The sequence below is a fragment of the Carica papaya genome, chromosome 9, assembly GCF_054855325.1.
Source record: "Carica papaya isolate Zhongbai chromosome 9, ASM5485532v1, whole genome shotgun sequence".
In the NCBI taxonomy this organism is placed as follows: Eukaryota; Viridiplantae; Streptophyta; class Magnoliopsida; order Brassicales; family Caricaceae; genus Carica; species Carica papaya.
Window position 1 is genome coordinate 11,581,986 of NC_142317.1, and position 18,078 is coordinate 11,600,063.

Consider the following 18,078-nt stretch of genomic DNA (forward strand, 5'->3'; position numbering starts at 1 on the left):
CTAATATCAAGTAAAATGCCCCCGTGCCTTGACTCACATTTGTGAATAAACAAGCGGCCCATAGTTTCAATCGCGGATAACGTCGAACGCTCCATCTGCAAAAAAATGAGTGTAACACGAGGACTTCCCAAGAGGTCAGCCATCCTAGTACTACTCTTACCCAAACACATAACTGGGGAGTTCTGATGGGATCCGGTGCATTTGTGCTGGTATGATCGCACCTATTTCTTTACGCACTGCAAATACATACACTCCTTCTCCTTACCTCCCCCTTCCCGTTATTTGTTTCCCTGTGCGTGCACACTGGACCTCTGCTTCTCGTTCTAATATCAAGTAAAATGTCCTGGTGCGTTGACTCACCTTTGTGAATAAACCAGCAGACCATAGTTCCAGTCGCGTGTAATGTCGAATGCCCCATCTATAAAAAAATAGGTGCAACACGAGGACTTCCAAGGATGTCACCCATCTTGGTACTACTCTCGCCCAAACACAGATAATTGCAGAGTTCTGATGGGATTCGGTGCATTAGTGCCGGTATGATCGCACTCGTTTCATTCCATGCTGCAAATAGATACACTCCTTCTCCTTCCCTTCCCCCTCCTATCATTTGTTTCCTTATGCTTGCACACTGCACCTCTGCTTCTCGTTCTAATATTAAGTAAAATGCCCCGGTGCCTTGGCTCACATTTACGAATAAACTAGCGGACCATAGTTCCAATCACGCGTAACATCGAACGCCCCATCTGTAAAAAAATGGGTACAACTTGAGGACTTCCCAGGAGGTCAACCATCCTAATACTACTCTCATCCAAACACATTTAACTGCAGAGTTCTGATGGGATCTTGTGCATTAATGCCGATATGATCACACCCTTTCCATTATGCACTGTAAATAGATATACTCCTTCTCCTTCCCCCCTCCCATTATTTATTTCTTTGTGCGTGCACACTGCACCTCTGCTTCTTATTCTAATATCAAGTAAAAAATCCCAGTGCCTTGATTCACATTTGCAAATAAACCAGCGGACCATAGTTTCAGTCGCGCGTAACGTTTATTATCTCGTGTGAAAAAAAATAGGTGTAACACAAGGACTTTCCAAGAGGTCAGCCATCTTAGTACTACTTTCACTAAAGGACACTTAACTGCATAGTTCTTATGGGATTCAGTGCATTAGTACTGGTCTGATCGAACCCGTCCCATTCCGTGCTACAAATATATGTGCCCGTTCTCCTTCCGTCCCCCCTCCCGTAATTTGTTTCGTTGTACACGTACACTTCACCTCTGCTTCTAGTTCTAATATCAAGCGAAAAGTCCCAGCTCCTCGACTCATGCCCATATGAATGGATTGCACGCCGCACTTATAATTTCATTGTTCTACTATATAAGATACTCGTAATAACATTCTTATCACGTGATGGGCTTTAATTGAATGCACAAAAAATATTAAGTAAAATGCCTGACGCTACGACTCACGTTTGTGAATGAACTAACGGACTGTGGTTCCGGTCGCGCGTAACATTTATTGCCTCATGTGCAAAAAAATAGGTGTAACACAAAGACATTTAAAGAGGTCAACCATCTTGTACTACTCTCACCAAATGACACTTAACGACAGAGTTCTTATGGGATTCGGTGCATTAGTACTGGTCTGATCGCACCTATCCCATTCCCCGCTAAAAATGTATGTGCCCCTTCTCCCTCCCTCCCCCCTTCTGTCATTTGTTTCGTTGTACGCGCACACCTCACCTCTGCTTCTAGTTGTAATACTAAGTGAAATGCCCTGTCGCCTCGACTCATGCCCATATAAATGGATCGCCCGTCGCACATCTATTTTTGTTGTTCTACTATATAATATACTCGTAATAACACTCTTATCACGTGATGGGCTTTAATTGAATGCACAAAAAATATTAAGCAAAATGCCTTGGCGCAGTGACTCACGTTTGCGAATGAACCAATAAACCATCGCTCTGGTCTCGCGTAATGTTTAATGCCCCATCTGTAAAAAGAAGGGTGCAACACGAGGACTTCCAAGGAGGTCACCCATCTTAGTACTACTCTCGCCTAAAAACGCTTAACTGCGAAGTTCTGATGGGATCCAATGAATTAATGCTTGTATGATCGCACCCGTTCAATTTTGGGCTGCAAATAGATATACCCCTTCTCCTTCCCTCCCCCTCTCGTCATTTTACTCGCTGTGTGCGAACCCTGCACCTCTTCTTCTAATTCTAATATCAAGCGAAATGCTCCGGCGGCTCGACTCACACCCAGATGAACGGACCACCTGTCGCACCTCATTTTTTGTTGTTCTACTATGTAAGATGCTCGTAATGACACTCTTATCACATCGTGGAATATAAATGAATGCACGAAAAATATTAAGCAAAATGTCCTGATGCCACTACTCACATTTGCGAATGACCTGACGGACTATTGTTCCGGTCGCACGTAATGTTTTTTTTTTCATGTGCACAAAAACAGGCGCAACACGTGGACTTTTCAAGAGGTCAACCATCTTAGTACTACTCTCACCAAAAGACACTTAATTGCAGAGTTCTTATGAGATTCGGTGCATTAGTGTTGGTATTATCGCACCCCTCCAGTTCCGCGCTAGAAGTGCATGTGCCCTTCTCCTTCCCTCCCCCCTCCCATCATTTGTTTCACTATGCGTGCACACCTCACCACTGCTTCTAGTTTTAATATCAAGCAAAATGCCCCGGCGCCTCGACTCATGCCCATATAAACGAATCGCCTGCTGCACCACTATTTTCATTGTTCTACTATGTAAGATACTTGTAATAACACTCTTATACCATGATGGAATTTAATTAAATACACAAAAAATATTAAGCAAAATGCCTCGGCGCCGTGACTCATGTTTGCGAATGAACTAGCGGACCTTACTCCAGTCCCGCGTAACGTTTAATGCCCCGTCTGAAAATAGAAGGGTGCAACATAAGGACTTCCCAGGAGGTCACCCATCCTAGTTCTACTTTCGCCTAAAAATGCGTAACTGCGGAGTTCTGATGGGATCCGGTGAGTTAGTGCTGGTATGATCGCACTCATTGTATTTCACACTGCAAATATATATACCCCTATTTTTTTCCTCCCCCCTCCCGTCATTTTTTTCACTGCGCGTGCACCTGCACCTCTACTTTTAATTCTAATATCAAGCGAAATACCCTAGCGGCTCGACTCACGCCTAGATGAACGGACCGTCCGCTGCACCTTGTTTTTTATTATTCTACTATGTAAGCTACTCATAATAAGACTCTTATCACGTGGTGGACTATAAATGAATGCAAAAAAATATTAAGTAAAATGCCATGGTGCTGAGACTTACACCGGCAAAAGAACCGGTGGACCAAGTCTCCGGTCGTGCGTAATATTTAACGCTCCATCTGAAAAAAGACGGGTGCAACACCAGAATTCAATGGGATTATAAGGAAACTTAACTGCAGAGTTCTTATGGGATTCAGTGCATTAATGCTGGACTGATCGCGCTCGTCCCATTCCCCGCTACAAATGCATTTACCCCTTTGTCTCCCGCTACAAATGCATTTGCCCCTTTGCCTCCCCCCCGAGCACTTGTATCACTGTACATGCACACCTCACATTTGTTTCTAGTTTTAATATCAAGCAAAATTCCCCGGCCATGCCCAAATGAACGGATTGCTTGCTTCACCTCTCTTTTCGTTGTTCAACTATATAAGATACTCGTAATAACACTCTTATCACATGGTGGGCTATAATTGAATGCACGAATAATATTTAGCAAAATGTCTGGTGCCATGACTCACGTTTGCGAACGAACCAGTGAACTGTCACTCTGATCCTACGTAATATTTAACACCCCGTCTGCGAAAAGAATGGTGCAACACGAGGACTTCCCAAGAGGTCACCCATCCTAGAACTACTCCCGTCCAAGCACGCTTAACTGTAAAGTTTTGATGGGATCCAGTGAATTAATGCTGGTATGATCAAACCTATTTTAATTTGCGCTGTAAATATATATATTCCTTCTCATTCTCGCCCCTTTCCCGCCATTTATTTCGCTGTGCGTGCACACGGCACGTCTGCTTCTAGTTCTAACATCAAAGGAAATGCACCGTTGCCTCGACCCATGCCCATGTGAAAGGATCACCCGCCGCGCCTCTGTTTTTGTTGTTCTACTATGTAAGATACTCGTAATAACACTCTTATCACGTGATGGGCTTTAATTAAATACACAAAAAATTTTAAGCAAAATGCCTCATCGCCGTGACTCATATTTGCTAATGAACTGGTGAACCGTCGCTCTGGTCCCGCATAACGTTTAATGCCCCGTCATCAAAAAGAAGGGTGCAACATGACGACTTCTTAAGAAGTAACCCATCCTAGTATGGCTCTCGCCCAAATACGCTTAACTGCGGAGTTCTGATGGGATCTGGTCAATTAGTGCTGGTATGATCACATCAATTCTAGTTCGTGCCGTAAATACGTATACCCCTTCTCCTTTTCGTCCCCCTCCCGTAATTTTTTTGGCTGTGCACGCACCCCGCTCCTTTGCTTCTAATTCTAATATCAAGGTAAATACCCCGGTAGCATGACTCGCGCCCAGATGAACGGACTGCCCGCCATACCTCGTTTTTTGTTGTCATACTATATAAGATGCTCGTAATGATACTCTTACCATGTGATGGACTCTAATTGAATGTACGAAAAATATCAAGCAAAATGCCCTGGCACCGTGATTCATGTTTGCGAATGAACTAGCACACCGTCGCTCTTGCTCCCCATAACGTTTCACACCCCGTCTGGAAAAAGAATGATACAACACGAGGACTTCTCAAGAGTCACCCATCCTAGTGCTACTCTCACCCAAAAACGCTTAAATGCAGAGTTCTGATGAGACTCGGTGAATTAGTGCTGGTATGATCGCACCCGTTCTAGTTCGTGCTGCAAATACATATACTTTTTCTCCTTCCCTCCCCCCTCCTGTCATTTTTTTCATTGTGCGCTCACTCTGCACCTCTTATTCTAATTCTAATTTCAAGCAAAATGCCCAGCAGCTTGACTCACACCTAGATAAAAGGACTGCCCACCGTACCTCATTTTTCGTTGTTCTACCATGTAAGATGCTTATAATGATACTCTTATAACATGGTGGACTATAAATAAATGCACGAAAAATATTAAGCAAAATACTCTAACTCCGCGACTCACGTTTGCAAATGAACCGATGGACCGTGGTTCCTTTCACGCGTAACATTTATTGCCTCGTGTGCAAAGAAACAGGTGCAACACAAGGACTTTTTAAGAGGTCAACCATCTTAGAACTACTCTCACCAAAGAACACTAAACTACAGAGTTCTTATGGGATTCATAGCAATAGTGCTTGTCTGATAGCACCCGTCCCATTCTACACTACAAATGTATATGCCCATTCTCCTTCCCTCCACCCTCCTGTCATTTGTTTTGCTGTGCGCGCACACCTTACCTCTGCTTCTAGTTCTAATATTAAGGAAAATACCCCGACACCTCGACTCATGCTCATATAAACAGATTGCACGTCGCAACTCTATTTTTATTGTTCTACTATGTAAGATACTTGTAATAACATTCTTATCACATGATGGGCTTTAATTGAATGCACAAAAAATATTAAGAAAAATGCCCTGGCGCCGTGACTCACGTTTGCGAATGAACTGGTGGACTGTCACTCTGGTCCCGCGCAACATTTAACGCCCCATCTGCAAAAAAAAAGGGTGCAACACGAGAACTTCTCAGGAGGTCACCCATCCTTGTACTATTCTCGCCCAAGCACGCTTTACTACGGAGTTCTTATGGGATATGATTAACTAGTGCTGGTATGATCACACTCGTTCCATTTCGTGCTGTAAATACATGTACCCCTTCTCCTTCTCTCCTCATTCCCATCATTTTTTTCGCTGTGTGCACACCTCGCACCTCTTCTTCTAATTCTAATTTCAAGCGAAATGCCCTGGCAGCTCGACTCACACCAAGATGAAATGATCGCCCGTTGCACCTCGTTTTTCGTTGTTCTACTATGTAAATGCTCGTAATGAGACTCTTATAACGTAGTGGACTTTAAATAAATGCACAAAAAAGTATTAAGTAAAATACCCTAACGCCGCGACTCACGTTTGGGAATGAATTGACAGACCGTGGTTCCTTTCGTGCGTAACGTTTATTGCCTCGTGTGCAATAAAACAGGTGCAACACGAGGACTTTCCAAGAGGTCAACCATCTAAGAACTACTCTCACCAATGGACACTTAGTTGTAGAGTTTTTATGGGATTTAGTGCAATAGTGCTCGTGTGATAGCACCCATCCCATTCTACACTACAAATACATGTGCCCCTTCTCCTTCTCTCCCCCCTCCCGTCATTTGTTTTGTTGTACGCACACACCTCACCTCTACTTCTAGTTCTAATATCAAGGGAAATGCCCCAACGCCTCGACTCATGCCATATAAACAGATTTCCCACCACAATTCTATTTTCGTTGTTCTACTATGTAAGATACTCTAATAACACTCTTATCACGTGATGGACTTTAATTGAAAGCACGAAAATTATTAAGCAGAATGTCCCAACATTGTGGCTCACGTTTGCGAATGAACCAACAGACTGTCGCTCTGGTCCCATGTAATGTTTAACGCTCCATCTGCAAAAAAAGAGTGCAACACGAGGACTTCCCAGGAGGTCACCCATTCTAATACTACTATTGCCAAAAAACGCTTAACTGCGGAGTTCTTATGGGATCTGATGAATTAGTGCTGGTGTGATCGCAGTCGTTCTAGTTCACATCGCAAATACATATACCCCTTCTCTCCCCTCCCCCCTCTCATAATTTTTTTCGCTGTGCGCGCACGCCTCACCTCTTCTTCTACTTTTAATATCAAGCGAATTTTTTCGGTGCCTCGACTCATGCCCATATAAACGGATCGCCCCCTGCACCTCTATTTTTGTTGTTCTACTATGTAAGATACTCGGAATAACACTCTTATCACGTGATGGGCTTTAGTTGAATGCGCGAAAAATATTAAGCAAAATGCACTGGCATCGTGACTCACGTTTGCGAATGAACTGGCAGACCGTCGCTGCAGTCCGGCATAACGTTTAACGCCTCATCTATAAAAAGAATGGCGCAACATGAGGATTTCCCAACAGATCACCAATCCTAATACTACTCTCGCCTGAACATGCTTAACTACAAAGTTCTAATGGGATCCAGAGAACTAGTGCTTGTATGATCGCACGCTTTCTGTTTGTGCTGCAAATACATACGTCACTTCTCCTTCCCTCTCCCTTCTCGTCATTTGTTTCACTGTACGCGCACCTCACCTCTGCTTCTAGTTCTAATACCAAGCGAAATATTCGAGCACCTCAACTTATGCCCATATGAATGGATCGACCGTCGCACCTCATTTTTCGTTGTTCTACTATTTAAGATGCTTGCAATGACACTCTCATCACGTGAGGAGCTTTAGTTGAATACGCAAAAAATCTTAAGCAAAATGCCTCGGCGCCGTGGTTCACATTTGTTAATGAACCGGCGAACCGTCGCTCTGGTCCCACGTAACATTTAATGCCCCATTTGCAAAAAGAATGGTGCAACACGAGGACTTCCTAGGAGGTCACCCATCCTAGTACTACTCATGCCCAAGCACGCTTTTCTGTATAGTTCTGATGGGATCCAGTAAACTAGTACTGGTATGATTGCACCCTTTCTTGTTTGCACCTTAAATACATATGCCCCTTCTCCTTCTCTCTCCCCTCCCATCATTTATTTCGCTGTGCGCACACCTCTCTTCTATTTCTATTTCTAATATCAAGCGAATTACCCCGGCGCCTCGACTCATGCCCATATGAACGGATCGCCTGTCGCACCTCGTTTTTTGTTGTTCTACTATTTAAAATGTTCGCAATGATACTCTTATCATGTGGTGGACTTTAATTGAATGTGCGAAAAATATTAAGCAAAATACCCCGGCGTTGTGATCATATTTGCGAATGAACCAGCAGATCGTCGCTCAGGTCCAACATAACGTTTAACGCCCCGTCTGCAAAAAGAAGGGGTCAACACGACGAATTTCAAGGAGATCACCTATCCTAGTACTACTCTCGCCCTTGCCCCCTTAACTGCAAAGTTTTGATGGGATCCGGTGAACTAGTGTCGGTATGATCGCACCTCTTTAGTTTGTGCTGGAAATATATATACCCCTTCTCCTTCCCTCTCCTCTCCCATCATTTGTTTCGCTGTGCACGCACCTCACCTCTGCTTCTAGTTCTAATATCGACCGAAATGCCTCGACGCCTCGACTCATGCCTGTATGAACAGAACACCTGCCTAGCCTCATTTTTTGTTGTTCTACTATGTAAGATGCTTCTAATGACACTCTTATGACGTGATGAGCTTTAACTGAATGCGCGAAAAATATTAAGCAAAATGCCCTAGTGCCGTGATTCACATTTGCGAATGAACTGGCAGACTGTCACTACGGTCCCGCGTAACGTTTAAGGCCCCCTCTGCAAAAAGAAAGGTGAAACATGAGGACTACCTAAGAGGTCACCCATCCTAGTACTACTCTCGTCCAAACATGCTAAACTGCGGAGTTCTGATGGGATTCGGTAAACTTGTGCTGGTATGATCGCACCCGTTCTTGTTTGTGCTGTAAGTACATATACCCCTTCTCTTTCGCTCTCCCTTTCCATCATTTGTTTCACTGTGCGGGCACCTTACCTTTGCTTCTTGTTATAATCCAACGCCTCAACTCATGCCCATATGAATGGATCGCACCGCATCTCGTTTTTCATTGTTCTACTATGTAAGATGCTCGCAATAAAACTCTTATCATGTGATGGGCTTTAATTGAATGCGCAAAAAATATTAAGCAAAATGCCAGGGTGTCGTGACTCACATTTGCGAATGAACCGACGGACTGTCGCTTTATTCTAAAACAACGTTCAACACCCCGTCAGCAAAAAGAAGGGTACAACACGAGTACTTTCGAAGAGGTCACCCATCCTAGTACTACTCTCGTCCAAGCACATTTAACTACAGAGTTCTAATGGGATCTGGTGAACTAGTGCATGTATGATCGCACCTCTTCTAGTTTGCTCCGCTAAGACATATACCCTTCTCCTTCCCTCTCATTTTCCGTCATTTGTTTTGCTGTGTGCGCACCTCACCTCTGCTTCTAGTTCTAATATCCAGTGAAATGCCCCAGTGCTTCAACTCATGGCCATATGAACGGAACGCCTGCTGCACCTTGTTTTTCATTGTTCTACTATGTAAGATGCTCACAATGACACTCTCATTCAAGTGATGGGCTTTAATTAAATGCGCAAAAATTTTTAAGCAAAATGCCTCGCCGCCGTGACTCACGTCTGCAAATGAATTGGCGGACCGTCGATTTTGTCCCACGTAATGTTTAACGCCCTGTCTGCAAAAAGAAGGGTGGAACACGAGATCATCCAAGGAGATCACCCATCATAGTACTACTCTTGTCCAAGCACGCTTAACTATGGAGTTCTGATGGGATCCGATGAACTAGTGTTGGTATGATCGCACTTGTTCTTGTTTGTGCCGCAAGTACATATACCCCTTCTCCTTCCCTCCCTCCTCCCGTCATTTGTTTCGCTATGCGCACACACCTCACCTCTACTTCTAGTTCTAATATCAAGGGAAATGCCTTAGTGCCTCAACTCATGCCCATATGAACGGATCGTCCACCGCACCTCATTTTTCATTTTTCTACTATGTAAGATACTCGTAATGACACTCTTATCCTGTGATGGTCTTTAATTGAATGCAAGAAAAATATTAAGCAAAATGTTCGGGTGCCGTGACTCACGTTTGCGAAAGAACTTACGGACTGTCCCTCCAGTCCAACGTAACGTCTAACGCCATGCCTGCAAAAAGAAGGGTGCAACATGATAACTTCCCAGGAGGTCAACCATCCTAGTACTACTCTCGCCCAAGCATGCTTAACTACAGAGTTCTGATGAGATCCGGTGAACTAGAGCTGGTATGATCGCTGTTATGAGCTTTAATTGAATGCACAAAAAATATTAAGCAAATTGCTCTAACGTTGTGACTCACGTTTGCGAATGAACCGGCGAACCATCCCTCCAGTCCTGCGTAATGTTTAATGCCCTGTCTACAAAAAGAAGGGTGCAACATGAGGACTTCCAAAGAGGTCACCCATCCTAGTACTACTCTCACCTAAAAATGCTTAACTGTGGAGTTTTGATGGGATCCGGTGAATTAGTGATGGTATGATACGCATTTGTTCCATTTCGTGTTGCAAATACATATACTCCTTCTCCTTCCCTCCCCCATCTCGTCATTTTTTCGCTGTGCGCGAACCCCCACCTCATCTTCTAATTCTAATATCAAGCGAAATGCCCCGACGGCTCTACTCACGCTGAGATGAACGGACCGCTCGTCACACCTCATTTGTAACGGCCCCGAAAATTTAGAATGAAATATGTGTATTAAGAATGTCAAATGTGGAAGCGTAATAAAAATTTTGATTAACATTCCTTACAGAAAAACCAAAAACGTGCTCAAAATATAAAAGAACAAACTAACTAAAAGAGATATTCGAAAATAAGAACTATAAATATAACTACGGAGTCTTTAGGCGTCCCCTTCGCCGTCTTCCTGCGGAACGGACTCGGGAACAATGTCTTCCTGATCTGAAATGGTTAAATAAGGAATGAGCTACACCAGCCCAGTAAAGACATCACACTATCTCACCGCCACTGAGGTAAAGGTGGGCAGAAAACACAAAAAAGACCAATGGAGTATAATTTATAATAAACTCGTTTATTGACATAAAAACCTTTACTGTCCACTTACCTCGGTGAGATCCATAAAACAACATATGAAAGCAATAACATTATCATCATCACGAAATCATACACACTTTATAACATAACATATATCACGCCTTTGTATTTCAATCATTAAACAATACATTTTCCTCATTTACCAGCCTACAAGTATCCATGGGAATCCATAGGGGTCCCGCTACCCGTGAACTCTTAACATTTATAACCTGATTCCAGAACCGTCCCCATACCCCGTCCGGTATGGGCGCCAAAACCATGAACCTCAATACCCCGTCCGGTATGAGGGTGAAACGGACCGTCCCCATACCCCGTCCGGTATGAGACACCACGTTCCCGGTAGAGTTCCCTACGGACCCGGTCCGTCCACCATCTCCCAGGATACCTAGTCAGGCTATCCACATTATCCCTTTATCAATTCACATAACCTTTTTGCCATTTTTCTTGGTTTCAATCACCCAAACACACACAACATGTAAACCAGTAATAGATACCAAACAGGACAACACTGTATCGGGTTCATCATAATACAAACTATAATAAAAGAAACCATAATTCATGCATACGAGACCATAACGTAATTACATCAAACATCATGCTGCATTTAATACTGGAAATTAAATCAAACAATAACAGACCAATACAGTATCAGACTCGGGCTCCATTTGCAACCTTAAACAATTATACATTTATAACGTCACACAGTACAGTTTAATTATTTATTTAGCTTTAATACCGTGATAGGAAATAGGGTGAGGGGTCCTTACTTGTTTCAGGGTCTGAATACGGCTCTACAGTGCGCCTACAGGTTGTCCCTAATTTTTCTTGAATTTTTTCTGGGGAACTGAAACGCACGACTGGTACCTGCACGAGTCCCAAAAAATCCCAAATTAGACCTAGGGCCCCTTTCGGCCAATATCGCAATTCCGGCACGGTGGCTCCGCCGTGCTCCAGTGACGCAGCGGCGATTCACCTCGGGTTGGTAGTTTTCGACCGTTTTCGGCCGAATTTGGCCACACTTGCATCGGTCCCTGCGATAGAACAACCCTAGGGCCCTCGGTGGGCCGAAAAATCACGAAAAACTGAAACTTACCGGCGACGGTGCTCTCGGGTGCGGCGACTCCTCCGGCGTGAGTCACGTTTTGATGTTTGGCTCCGATCAACTTGTAGAGAAAAGAACGGTGATCACAGTGGTATAAAATTTGCATCAAACGGAGGTCGGGAAGGGCCTCATTGGAGGGAAAAACCGAGGAGGGGCGCAGCGGCGCCGCTGGGTTTTGGCTAGATTTTTCGGTCGTTTTGCCGGTGATTTGGCTCTGGTTTTGCCATAGGCGGACTCAGCGTTGAAAAATGAGCAAGGGAGAGAAAAATTACCTCGATCGGCGGTCGAAAACTTCCCTAGTGCGGCGGCGGGTGGCGGCGGCCAGCTCCTCCGGCGTCTGGTTCTTCTTCTCCGGCGAGCACTGGCGGCTAGGGTTTCTTTGGTCAGGTGTGGGTGGGGGTATTTATACCCTTTGCCTTTTAATCTCGACCGTCCATCAAGATTGAATATGGACCGTTCGATCGCGATTTAATTGGGATTAAATCTGGGCCGTTCATCGCGATGCAATCTGAGCCGTCCGTGCCTGATTGAATCTGGGCCGTCCGTGCGTGTGAATCTGGGCTGTCCGTGCGCACGTTTGATCTGGGCCGTCCATGTGCGCGGGAACAAATCTGGGCCGTCCGATCGCGCGCACGTGGATCGCCCACGTGACCCGTTCCCTGGTCAGCGTTGCCTTGCCACGCAGTGCGTTCTGGTTGGCCGGGGCTGCAGACCGGGCTGCTGACGTGGCTACTGACGTGGTGCTGACGTGGCACAACTTTTTTAAATTGCGGTTTGACCTCCGGTTTCTGATTTTCTTTTCAAAAACACCCCCAGAATCCAAATTTTCACCCATTTTTCCCAAAATCAATTTCAATTAAATCCAAATAATATTTTTACCCAATTTTATCATTATTATTATTTTTATTTTCATTGAATTAAATTAAATTAAATTAAATAAATAATTCAAATAAATAAATAAATAAAATATTTATTTTTATTCGGGTGTTACATCATTTTTCGTTGTTCTACTATGTAAGATTGTCGTAATAAGACTCTTAAAACATGGTGTACTATAAATGAATTCACGAAAAATATTAAGCAAAATGTCCTGACGTCGCGACTCACGTTTGCGAATGAACCAACGGACCGTTGTTCCCATTGGACGTAACATTTATTGCCTCGTGTGCAAAAAAATAGGTACAACAAAAGGACTTTCCAAGAGGTCAACCGTTTTAGTACTACTATCACCAAAGGACACTTAACTGCATAGTTCTTATGGGATTCGGTGCATTAGTGCTGGTCTGATCACACTCATCCCAATCCGTGCTACAAATGCGTGTGACCCTTCTCCTTCCTTCCCCCTCCCATCATTTGTTTCGCCGTACGCACACACCTCACCTCTGCTTCTAGTTCTAATAATAAGCGAAATGCCCCGACACCTCGACTCATGCCCATATGAATGGATCGCCCACCGCACCTCTATTTTTGTTGTTCTACTATGTAAGATACTCGTAATTATACTCTTATCACGTTATGAGCTTTAATTGAATGCACGAAAAATATTAAGCAAAATGCTCTGACGTCGTGACTCACGTTTGAGAATGAACCAGCGAACCATCGCTCCGGTCCTACGTAACGTTTAACGCTCTGTTTGCAAAAAGAAGGGTGCAACACGAGGACTTCCAAAGAGGTCACCCATCCTAGTACTACTCTGGCCCAAAAATGCTTAACTGCGGAGTTCTGATGGGATCCGGTGAATTAATGCTGGTATGATCGCATTTGTTCTATTTTGCACTGCAAATACATATTCCCCTTCTCCTTCCCTCCCCCTTCCCGTCATTTTTTTCGCTATGCGCGAACCCCACACCTCTACTTCTAATTCTAATATCAAGCAAAATGCCTCGACGACTCGACTCATGCCCAGATGAACGGACCACTCGTCGCACCTCGTTTTTCGTTATTCTACTATGTAAGATGCTCGTAATGAGACTTTTATAACATGGTGGACTATAAATGAATGCACAAAAAATATTAAGCAAAATTCTCTGACGCCGCGACTCACGTTTGCGAATGAATCGACAGACCGTTATTCCCATTGGGCGTAACGTTTATTGCCTCTTGTGCAAAAAAATAGGTGCAACAAAAGGACTTTCTAAGAGGTCAACCATCTTAGTACTACTCTCACCAAATGACACTTAATTGCAGAGTTCTTATGGGATTCGGTGCATTAGTGCTAGTCTGATCGCACTCATCCTAATTCGCGCTACAAATGCATGCGCCCCTTCTCCTTCCCTCCCCCCTCTCGTCATTTGTTTCGCTGTATGCACACACCTCACCTCTGCTTCTAGTTATAATATCGAGCGAAATGCCCCGGCTCCTCAACTCATGCCCATATGAACGGATCGCCTGCTGCACCCTGTCTGCAAAAAGAAGGGTGCAACACGAGAACTTCTCAGGATATCACCCATCCTTGTACTACTCTAGCCCAAGCACGCTTAACTGCGGAGTTCTAATGGAATCCAGTGAACTAGTGCTGGTATGATCGCACCCGTTCAAGTTTGTGCCGCAAATATCTCCTTCACTTTCCCCTCCTACCATTTGTTTTGCTGTACACACTTCTGACCTCTGCTTTTACTTCTAATATTAAGCGAAATGCCCGGAGTTTCGACTTTGGGCGAGAGTAGTACTAGGATGGGTGACATCCTGGGAAATTCTCGTGTTGCACCCTTCTTTTTGCAGATGGGGCATTAAACATTAAGCGGGACCAGAACGACAGTCTGCCAATTCACAAACATGAGTCACGGTGCCGGGGCATTTTACTTAATTTTTTTCGTGCATTCAATTAAAGTCAATCATGTGATAAAAGTGTTATTATGAGTATCTTACATAGTAGAACAACAAAAAAAGAAGTGCTGCAGGTGATCCTTTCATATAGGCATGAGTCGAAGCACTGAAGCATTTTGCTTTATATTAGAACTAGAAGCAGAGATGAGGTGTGCGCGTACAACGAAATAAATGTAGGGAGGGGGGAGGGAAGTAGAAGGGGCACATGCATTTGTAGCGCAGAATGGGATGGGTGCGATCAGACCAGCACTAATGCACCGAATCCCATAAGAACTATGCAGTTAAGTGTCCTTTGGTGAGTGTAGTACTAAGATGGCTGACCTCTTGGAAAGTCCTCATGTTACACCTATTTTTTTTGCACATGAGACGATAAACAGTACGCGCGACTGGAACTATGGTCTGCTTGTTTATTCGCAAATGTGAGTCAAGGCGCTGAGGCATTTTACTTGATATTAGAAAGAGAAGCAGAGGTGTAGTGTGCACGCACAAGGAAACAAATGACGGGAGGGGGAGGGAAGGAGAAGGAGTGTATGTATTTGCAGAGCGGAATGAAACGAGTGCGATCATACCAATACTAATGCACCGGATCCCATCAGAACTCTGCAATTAACTGTGCTTAGGTGAGAGTAGTACTAGGATTGGTGACCTCCTGGGAAGTTCTCGTGTTGCACCCATTCTTTTACACATGGGGCATTCGACGTTACGCATGACTGGAACTATAGTCCACTAGTTTATTCGCAAATGAGAGTAAAGGCACTGAAATACTTTACTTGACATTAGAACGAGAAATAGAGGTGCAGTGTGCACGCACAAGAAAACAAATGACGAGAGGGGGAGGGAATAAGAAGCAGTGTATCTATTTGCAGCACATGATGAAACGAGTGCGATCATACCAACACTAATGCACTGGATCCCATCAGAACTCCGCAGTTAGTGTGCTTGGGCGAGAGTAGTACTAAAATGGGTGACCTCCTGGGAAGTCATCGTGTTACATCAATTTTTTTCTGGCTGGGGCATTTGACGTTACGCACGACTGAAACTATGGTCTGCTGGTTTATTCGCAAATGTTAGTCAAGGTGCCGGGGCATTTTAATTGATATTAGAATGAGAAGTAGAGGTGAAGTGTGCACGCGCAAGAAAACAAATGACGGGAGGGGGGAGGAAAAGAGAATGAGTGTATGTATTTGTAGCGCATAATGAAACGGTTGCGATCATACCAACACTTATGCACATGATCCCATCAAAACTCCATAGATAAGTGTGCTTGGGTGAGAGCAGTACTAGGATGGGTGACCTCCTAGAAAGTTCTTGTGTTGTACTCATTTTTTTGCTGATGGGGCGTTCGACGTTACACGCCACTAAAACTATGGTCTGCTTATTTATTCACAAATTAGAGTCAAGGCGACGGGGCATTTTAATTGATATTAGAACGAGAAGTAGAGGTGCAGTATGCACGCACAAGGAAACAAATGACTAGAGGGGGGAGGAAAGGAGAAGGACTGTGCATTTGCGGCGCGGAATGAAATGGGTGCGATCATACCAGCACTAATGCACTGGATCCCATCTTAACTCTGCAGTTAACTGTGTTTGGGCGATAGCAGTACTAGGATGTGTGACCTCCTAGGAAGTTCTCGTGTTGTACCCATTTCTTTGCAGATGGGGCATTCGACGTTACGCGTGATTGGAATTATGGTCTGCTGATTTATTCACAAATGTGAGTCAAGGCGCTGAAACATTTTACTTGATATTAGAACGAGAGGCAGAGGTGCAGTGTGAACGCACAAGGAAACAAATAACTGAAGGATGGGGGAGGAGAAGAAGTGTATCTATTTGTAGCGCGTGATGAAACGGGTGCGATCACACCAGCAGTAATGCACCAGATCCCATCAGAACTTCGCAGTTAAGTGTGCTTGGGCGAGAGCAGTACTAGGATCGGTGACCTCTTGGAAAGTCCTCGTGTTGCATCCATTTTTTTACAGATGGGGCGTTCGATATTACGCACGACTGGAACTATGGTCCGCTGATTTATTTGTAAATGTGAGTCAAGGCGGTGGGGCATTTTACTTGATATTAGAACGAGAAGCAGAGGTGCAGTGTGCACGTACAAGGAAACAAATGACGGGAGGGGGGAGGGAACGGAAAGGAATGTATGTATTTGCAGCTCGTAATGAAACAGTTGTGATCATACCAACACTAAAGCACCGGATCCCGTCATAACTCTACAGGTAAGTGTGCTTGGGCGAGAGTAGTACAAGAATGGGTGACCTCCTCAGAAGTCCTCATGTTGCACCTATTTTTTTGCAGATGCGACGTTACGCGCGACTTGAACTATGATCCGCTGGTTTATTCGCAAATGTGAGTCAAGGAGCCGGGCCATATTACTGGATATTAGAACGAGAAGTAGAGGTACAGTGTGCACGCATAAGGAAACAAATGATGGGAGGGGGAGGGAAGGAGGAGTGTATGTATTTGCAGCGCGAAATGAAACATTTGCGATCATATAAGCACTAATGCATTGGATCCCATCAGAACTCTGCAGTTAAGTGTGTTTGGGTGAGAGTAGTACTAGGATGGATGACCTCCTGCGAAGTCCTTGTGTTGCATCTATTTTTTTGCAGATGGGGTGTTCGGCGTTACGCACGACTTAAACAATTGTCTGCTATTTTATTCGCAAATGTGAGTCAATGCGCCATAGAATTTTACTTGATATTAAAATGAGAAGTTGAGGTGCAGTGTGCACGCACAAGGAAACAAATGACGGGAAGGGGGAGGGAAGGAGAAGGAGTGTATGTATTTACAGTGCGGAATGAAACGGGTGCTATCATACCAGCACTAATGCACCGGATCCAATCAGAACTCTGTAGTTAACTGTGCTTGGGCGAGAGTAGTACTAGAATGGGTGACCTCCTGGGAAGTCCTCGTGTTGCACATATCTTTTTATAGATGGAGCGTTCGACATTACACGCGATTAGAATTATGGTCCGCTGGCTTATTCATAAATGTGAGTCAAGGCGCCGGGGCATATTACTTGATATTCGAACGAGAAGTAGAGGTGCAGTATGCGCGCACAAGCAAACAAATGAGGGGAGGAGGCGGGAAGGAGGAGTGTATGTATTTGCAGCGTAGAATGAAACGGGTGCGATCATACCAGCACATATGCACCTGATCCCATAAAAACTCTGCAGTTAAGTGTGCTTGGGCGAGAGTAGTACTAGGGTTAAGTGACCTCTTGGGAAGTCCTCGTGTTGCAACTAATTTTTTTGCAGATGGCGCGTTCGACGTTACGC

At 44.4% G+C, this 18,078-nt stretch overlaps 14 pseudogenes; 6 read left to right on the forward strand and 8 right to left on the reverse strand.

Moving 5' to 3' along the window:
* Window positions 1–754: 754 nt before the first annotated feature.
* LOC148239831 (5S ribosomal RNA) lies at window positions 755–873 on the reverse strand (annotated as a pseudogene).
* Window positions 874–2,011: 1,138 nt separating this feature from the next.
* Window positions 2,012–2,130, reverse strand: LOC148239832 (5S ribosomal RNA; annotated as a pseudogene).
* Window positions 2,131–3,870: 1,740 nt separating this feature from the next.
* LOC148239833 (5S ribosomal RNA) lies at window positions 3,871–3,989 on the reverse strand (annotated as a pseudogene).
* Window positions 3,990–5,745: 1,756 nt separating this feature from the next.
* Window positions 5,746–5,864, reverse strand: LOC148239834 (5S ribosomal RNA; annotated as a pseudogene).
* Window positions 5,865–7,614: 1,750 nt separating this feature from the next.
* On the reverse strand, window positions 7,615–7,733 carry LOC148239835 (5S ribosomal RNA; annotated as a pseudogene).
* Window positions 7,734–8,996: 1,263 nt separating this feature from the next.
* Window positions 8,997–9,115, reverse strand: LOC148239836 (5S ribosomal RNA; annotated as a pseudogene).
* Window positions 9,116–13,609: 4,494 nt separating this feature from the next.
* On the reverse strand, window positions 13,610–13,728 carry LOC148239837 (5S ribosomal RNA; annotated as a pseudogene).
* Window positions 13,729–14,378: 650 nt separating this feature from the next.
* On the reverse strand, window positions 14,379–14,497 carry LOC148239838 (5S ribosomal RNA; annotated as a pseudogene).
* Window positions 14,498–15,346: 849 nt separating this feature from the next.
* Window positions 15,347–15,465, forward strand: LOC148239839 (5S ribosomal RNA; annotated as a pseudogene).
* A 205-nt stretch (window positions 15,466–15,670) lies between these two features.
* On the forward strand, window positions 15,671–15,788 carry LOC148239840 (5S ribosomal RNA; annotated as a pseudogene).
* Window positions 15,789–16,640: 852 nt separating this feature from the next.
* On the forward strand, window positions 16,641–16,759 carry LOC148239841 (5S ribosomal RNA; annotated as a pseudogene).
* A 520-nt stretch (window positions 16,760–17,279) lies between these two features.
* Window positions 17,280–17,398, forward strand: LOC148239842 (5S ribosomal RNA; annotated as a pseudogene).
* Window positions 17,399–17,604: 206 nt separating this feature from the next.
* LOC148239843 (5S ribosomal RNA) lies at window positions 17,605–17,723 on the forward strand (annotated as a pseudogene).
* Window positions 17,724–17,925: 202 nt separating this feature from the next.
* LOC148239844 (5S ribosomal RNA) lies at window positions 17,926–18,045 on the forward strand (annotated as a pseudogene).
* The last annotated feature ends 33 nt before the right edge of the window (window positions 18,046–18,078 follow it).